The following is a 7,500-nucleotide window of genomic DNA, read 5'->3' on the forward strand; positions in this document are numbered from 1 at the left end:
AAGAAGTGTGTAATATATTATTGAAATACGTGCTGGGTTTCTATTTCAGTAAAACTAACATAAACAGTAATGTTTTCCCTATACTTTGGTGGATCCAGCCTTTGAATATATATGAAAGAGAGTGTTTGTACATTAGTTCCTTTTCTGCAGTTACACTTGAGAAATATATAAATTTAAAATTCAATGGATTGAGCAGACACTATAGAAAAGAATACTATCATTAAAATAAAAAGAAAAAGAAATACTTAGTAAAATATGCGTAAGTTCATTAACTTACTAAAATTGGGTCTAATTTTCTATAGGTGGGTTTTTTTTTTCTAACCAAAATAAGGATTCATATGCTCTCTTTAATGTCCTATCAATCCCTAAATGCCCTGCATTCGGACTTGCATGTACAATGTTGATGGCTCGATTAACCAAAGGGGGAGGAAGAACTACCCATGCACAAAACTCCCATTCCCTCCTCTCATAAGCCCAATATTAGATATCATTCTGTGTACGAATAAAATTCTCACGAGCCAAATTCAGAAATGATGGGTAACTATCTGACTCCCCTTTAATCACTATTCGCACTCTTTCCATCCATTCCTATTTTTTCTGTCCCTCTCGAACTATCTGTATGTCCCAACCTCGTAAGTCAGTCACATCTGCATCATCAGGGCACTCATTCTGGACACCCCAGGCCATGTCCTCTGCTACACACACACATATTCACGATCACTAGCCCCCCCCCCCTCTCTCTCTCTCTCTCTCTCTCTCTCTCTCTCTCTCTCTCTCTCTCTCTCTCTCTCTCTCTCTCTCTCTCTCTCTCGTAGATCTAATTTCCTGATAGCTCTTCACGTGAATTCACATCATGCTTTCTATAGGGGTGGGGTCCCTCAATATTTTGGGTTTGCTCTTCGCTCCTCTTTTGTGGCTGAGTTGTTGCTTCTATTAATGCACCTCTAGACAGGGCATCAGCTACCTTGTTAACTTTTCCTGCTATGTGGTCAAACCCTTTTATATTAAATTCTAACAGTCTTTCAATCCACCTCGCTTATCTAGACATCAAGTCCCCTGTGTAAGATAAATCACGTAAGGGTGATAATCACTTTGCAACTCAATTGGCTGACATAAAAAGAACCGGTGCCTCTCTAGAGCCAAATGAGTAGCCAATGCCTGTCGATCGAATGTACTATAATTTTTTTTTCTGTCTGTTTTAATACCATGGGAGCAAAACCATTGGGTCGCTCTCTACCTTTATCATCTCGTTGAGAAATTACTCCACCAATAGCTATGCTACTTGTATCTGTTATAACTAAAAACAGGCTAGTAACTCATTGCTAATTAAGGCAGCTTTTAAATGGTTAAACGCCCTTTCTTCTTCCAATCATTGATTTTTTTTTTCTTTAAAGCATCTAAGGATCTCGCTTTCTCTCCAAAAACCTCTCATGAATTTATGGTAATACCCAACAAGCACAAGGAACCCAGCTACATCCTTAGGGGTACATGGCCTTGGGAAATCTCTAATAGCTTTTATTTTACTAGGGCAGGGTTGGATACCTTCTAGGGTTATTATATGACCTAAAACTTCCACCTGTTTACAGAAAAATTTGCACTTTCATAAATTCATTCATATTCCATTAGACCGCAGTGCCTCTAAAACTTTATGAATATCGTTATTATGTTCTTCGGTTGTTTTCCTTGTAATTATGATATTGTTTGAATATGCAAGAACATTATGGCCAATTAAGGGAGACAACACTACCATCATTACTCTATTGTAATGACAGAGCATTTTAACACCGAAAGGAAGAAAATTAAACTGAAATATCTGATCGTTAGCTGTAAATGCTGTTTTGCATTTACTGCCTTCCAGAATAGGTATTCGATAGTATCCAGATTTTTAATAAACACTTGTAAAATATTTACTATCCCGTACCTTCACTAGTAATTCTTAAATCGAGGGTAATGGAAATATATTGTCCTTAGTGAATACATTCAACTTCCTATAATCAACACACAATTCTACCAAGGCTTCCTTTTTCCTAACAGCTACAATTGGAGAATCACAGGGGGATTCGCTCTCATCGTTACCGTAATATACTACTTTCCTTTTCCATCTCTCTCTGGAAATTAACGGGCACCTTATAAGGCTTTGACCTGATTGGCTCCTCCTGCCAAGTTTCAATGATAAAGGGAAATTAATCAATCATCGTCTCCAATTGCAATGTTACTAACTACAGGTTGATATTCTCGCAGACATAGTTTTGGCGCTTTCATAAGCAAGTTCTAAGAGCATTAGTCTGTGCGGGCTAGAGTTGTGGCTTCCCAGATCCCAGTGTTAGTAATTTCACATAACTCCAATTCACACACACAATCACTTTGTAATACAACTTTTTTATTTGACAAATTATCTTTTGTAATATCTGCTCTGTTCTCGTATTTATGACAAGCCTTCCAAGACTATGAGTGCCCATTTGTTATGTGGTTTAACTACGATCTTGGTTCTCTCTGGGAGAGCCTAAGACACCCTTTCATATGGTTATGTGTGACTGAGGAGGCAATAATTTTTTCTCTTTCAGCTGCAGCTGTTACCTTAATTGTCTCTCCTTTCCCACACAAGCACTTACTCTCTCATGGCATTCTAACGGCAAAATGCACCATTCTGTTTTTACTGTTATTCTATCTTCCTCCCCACAAATATCTATTTGATTACTCATTATAAAATACAAACCAGGTATAGCCTCAATTTCTAGAATTCCCAAGGAATACAAAATGAAAAAAATCATGTGTAAAATTCACAGATCCCACCTTGAAGTTGACGATCGTTTTATGCCTTGCGTATATTTTGTATCCTCCTGGTGTGTCGAGGATGACTATGGTGGGTTTGGGGAGATTCCTTGTTCAAGAAGCAAGACGCTGGCTTCTGTGTTGATCAGCGCTCGAAAGGCCTTATCTGGTAGGTGAATCCTGAATGCTAAAATTCTGAGCCTCAAATTAGGATCCCAGTATGTGCAGCACGGGCAAACGACCTTGTTTGCAATACCACTTTCTCCTGCTCCAGTCTCTAGTGCCAGAGGGGTGAGGTTTAGGGTACCGAGGGAGGTCCCAGTGCCAGGCTCCATTGTAGTCACCTGTTCTTCGACTGCTGCTTCTGTTGTCATGTGTGTAGGGTTTTGATCTCCCTCGCCTTCTCTTTCCTATGTTTCCTTTTCCTCTGATATTGGATGGGAGATGGTGCCCGTGTGTCACAGCCAGCCTATCTTCGGCATTTCTTGTAGGGCATATTGAAAATAGATGACTGTAGGACTAACAAGTGTAATAACAGAGGATCCCTGAGTGGGGGAGTCCACTCGTAGGTGCCCCCCTCCCCCCACTGCCAACATATGAAGAGTCTTCTCACCTGCTGACTTTGTTCTCTCCTCTAACGGTCGCCCCACCCCCACCCCCCTTTGTGGTGGGTGGCAACCTCTCATGGCTTCCACCAGCAGCAAGGTGTCATAAACTTTTATCTCTCTTGATAGCTCAGTCGGTAGGGTCACTGCCGGCATGGTTTCCGGCCCACAGGTGGGGGTTTGAATCTCCACCCGGCAAGAAGCTGTTACCATAAAATGAATTTCAATTGGATATATATTCCCAAGATAGAATTCGGTATTAAATGCCTTTCGTGGGTGATATTTACATTGATTGAAATCACGTGTGCTTGTGATATATGTTCATTTAAAATAACCACGTGTTGCAAACTCACGATTCGGCTATCATGGTGGAGATGGGTTTAATTCAAGTCTATGAACAGATTTCTGAATTCTACAGGAATATGTAAGGCGACTTGTCATAAACTTTTATCTCTCATGATAGCTCAGTCGGTAAGGTCGCTGCTGGCATGGTTTCTGGCCCACAGGTGGGGTTCGCATCTCCACCCGGCCAGAAGCTGTTACCATAAAATGAATTCCAAGTGGATATATATTCCCAAGATAGAATTCGGTATTAAATGCCTTTCGTGGGTGATATTTACATTGATTGAAATCACGTGTGCTTTTGATATATGTTCATTTAAAATAACCACGTGTTGCAAACTCACGATTCAGCTATCATGGTGGAGATGGGTTTATTTCAAGTCTATGAACAGATTCCTGAATTCGACAGGAATATGTACGGGGACTTGTCATAAACTTTTATCTCTCTTGATAGCTCAGTCAATAGGGTTGCTGCTGGCAAGGATTCCGGCCCACAGGTGGGGATTCGAATCTCCACCCGGCCAGAAGCTGTTACCATAAAATGAATTCCAAGTGGATATATATTCCCAAGATAGAATTCGGTCTTAAATGCCTTTCGTGGGTGATATTTACATTGAGTGAAATCACGTGTGCTTGTGATATATGTCCATTTAAAATAACCACGTGTTGCAAACTCACGATTCAGCTATCGTGGTGGAGATGGGTTTATTTCAAGTCTATGAACAGATTCCTGAATTCGACAGGAATATGTACGGGGACTTGTCATAAAATTTTATCTCTCTTGATAGCTCAGTAGGTAGGGTTGCTGCTGGCATGGTTTCCGGCCCACAGATAGGGGTTCGAATCTCCACCCAGCCAGAATCTGTTACAATAAAATGAATTCCAAGTGGATATATATTCCCAAGATAGAATTCGGTATTAAATGCGTTTCGTGGGTGATATATGTATATATATATATATATATATATATATATATATTGTAACATAAGAAAACAAAATCTCTTATACTAAGGATTTACGAGCAGAATATATCAGGAAACAGTGATAACCCATAATAACTTAAAATGTACTTTAATAACAATTAGTAAAGAAATTAAAGACACAAACAGAACATTAAACCAATTACAAACGCATTACACAACAGCACTTCATCAAGACTACTAATCACTGATTTCTGCAGTTTACCGTTTAATACCCAAGTCGCAAAGCTTTACATAATCACAACATATAATTCACTGTAGCAACATCAAACAGTTAGTGGCAACCAACGTTACATCACACAAGAAAACGTCCAAATGGATAAACAATACATTACCATATATTCCTTAAAAACTTGATACACTTTTTATCACTTGTTTGTTGCGACTCCGCCGAAAATCACCGTTGTGGGGCTTTATATACTCGACTCACGCTAGACATCCATGTACTAAACATAATATTTCGGTACATTATCCTTGGCGACTACTGACTACGCCAAGCGGTACTGCCATCTGTTGGCTAGTGTACACCTTTTTTTATGCAAATATAAATTTCCAACCTTTTCTGCAATTTTATACTCAATAAATCATATTCCTTTACATTCCCCCCCTTTAAACTCCGCGGCTCTCTCCTCAGTCCATGCTGAATTTTCACTCGTACAGTCTTAAACATTAGCCACTTCCACCATTCAGCAACTATCGGAGACTGCCACGTCGTTGGTAACAAGCACTTTCCTTTCGATAGTCTGTACACATTCTTGCACTTCCGTCAGGTTTGTCGACTAGAATACATGGGCTAGCCCATTCACTATGGCTTTCCTCTGCTAGTCCGTGTTTCAGCAAATAAGCAACTTCGGTCTTTAACTGTTGTTGTTGCCTCGGTGACATTCTGTACGGACGCTGACTTATTGGAGTCTCCTCTCTCAACCTAATTTTATGCTGTATTCCTTTTATCCTTTTTGGATGGTCTGAAAACAGATCTGAAAAGTTTTTAATTAGCACTTTAAAATCCTGCTGTTGTTCATCAGATAAATGAATACATAATTTTCTAAATTTTTCATAATCCCTCAAATACTCAGTATTTTTTATCCTAACTTCAAATTCTCCTTCAACATCTTTTTCATCATCCTCTTTTGCAATTGACAACACTCCACTGGATTCATTATACCTTTTCAACTTGTTAATATGGAAAGTTTTAACTTTCCTTCGTCCTGTAGGAAATTGAATTCGATAGTTAACATCACTCACTTTTTCTTTCACCGTGCAAGGTCCTATATACTTCTGGTTAAAAACCTTACCAGATGTAGGGAGATACACTAGAACCTTGTCTCCGATGTAGAGTTCACGTTTTGCAGCCTTTTTGTCGTAGTTTCTTTTCATCCCTTCTTGTACCATTTCGAGATTCTCATGTGCTACTTTCCATATTTTCTTTATTTTTTCCTTCATTTCTTGTAAAGTGATAGAATCCTTTTCTTCTGAAATCAATTGATTCTTTATCACCTCCATGGGCGACCTTACCTGATGGACATATACTAACTGAAAAGGAGAATACCCCAACGATGAATGTACGCTATCACGAACGGCAAATAGCAACATTGGTATGAAGACATCCCATTCCTTTTCATTTTCACAACAGTACGTGCGAAGCATGGTTTTGAAGGTTCGATGAAATCGTTCGACCACTCCTTGGCTCTGTGGGTGATAAGGAGATGATAAGCAATGCTTAATACTCTGACAGGCTAAAAATGATGCAAACTTTTTAGACGTAAAGTTGGTTCCTTGGTCAGTTTGTACTTCTTTTGGCAAACCAACCAGCGAGAAGAACTTATTAAGCGCTTCTATTATCTTATCAGCACTCACAGTTCTTAAAGGAATAGCTTCTGGAAATCTGGTAGCACTACACATAATTGTCAGCAAATACTCGTTGCCTTTACTAGACCTAGGAAGAGGTCCCACACAATCCAAAACCAGTCTTTCAAAGGGTTCACCTGGAACTTCAATGGGTTGCAATGGCACCACTTTAGGGTCATGTTGAGCTTTGCCTACTTTTTGACATAAATCGCAATTTTTACAATATTCACTACAATCTTTGTGCATCTTAGGCCAATAAAAATACCTCAATAATTTCTCATAAGTTTTGTTTATACCTAAATGACCAGAATAACTACTGTCATGAGCAATACCTAGAACAAAATTCTTATAACTATTTGGAATAATCACTTGTTCTACAACATCATTAACATTTCTACTCTTAAACTTCCTCATTAGGACTCCATCCTTAACAAAGTAACACTTGCCTTCCTTCTCGATATCATTTATATCAACAAGGGCATTATCTCTTATTACCTTCAAATTCTCATCTTCAATTTGAGATTTAACAAATTCTTCCTTATTAACTTTCAGCATTCGCAAAGGAGTACTGACTTTACTTACTTGTGTTTCTGGACTGTCTTTAAACAAGTTGTGTAAATCCAAACAGTCGTCATCCTTTACCTTTCCTTCGGTACTCTTACTTCTTGTAGTAACTGCACAAGCAGGAAATATGTTTGGAAATGTACATTCAACTTCTGTAATAGATGAAGAATTAGAGGGTTTTTCTGTCAAAATTGGATTACTGCTACCAAAAACTTTGTCTCCACATAAATCATTTCCAAGAATTAACTCTACTCCCGACACTGGGATTTCTCTCACCAAAGCAATTTTAACAAATCCCGAAATTAACGGAGTTTCCAACTTGACTTCTACTAATGGAGCCGAGAATTCAGGACCAAACCCACGCAGAAGTACATACTCTCCAGTATCCT

General features: G+C 38.9%; 1 protein-coding gene across 1 annotated transcript in view; it reads left to right on the top strand.

The window, feature by feature from the left end:
• The window catches only part of LOC137643114 (nephrin-like), a 433,145-nt gene that overhangs the window by 377,604 nt on the left and 48,041 nt on the right, over positions 1 to 7,500 (top strand). The gene's annotated exons all lie outside the window — the stretch shown is intronic.

This window comes from Palaemon carinicauda, chromosome 6 (assembly GCF_036898095.1).
Source record: "Palaemon carinicauda isolate YSFRI2023 chromosome 6, ASM3689809v2, whole genome shotgun sequence".
NCBI classification, from domain to species: Eukaryota; Metazoa; Arthropoda; class Malacostraca; order Decapoda; family Palaemonidae; genus Palaemon; species Palaemon carinicauda.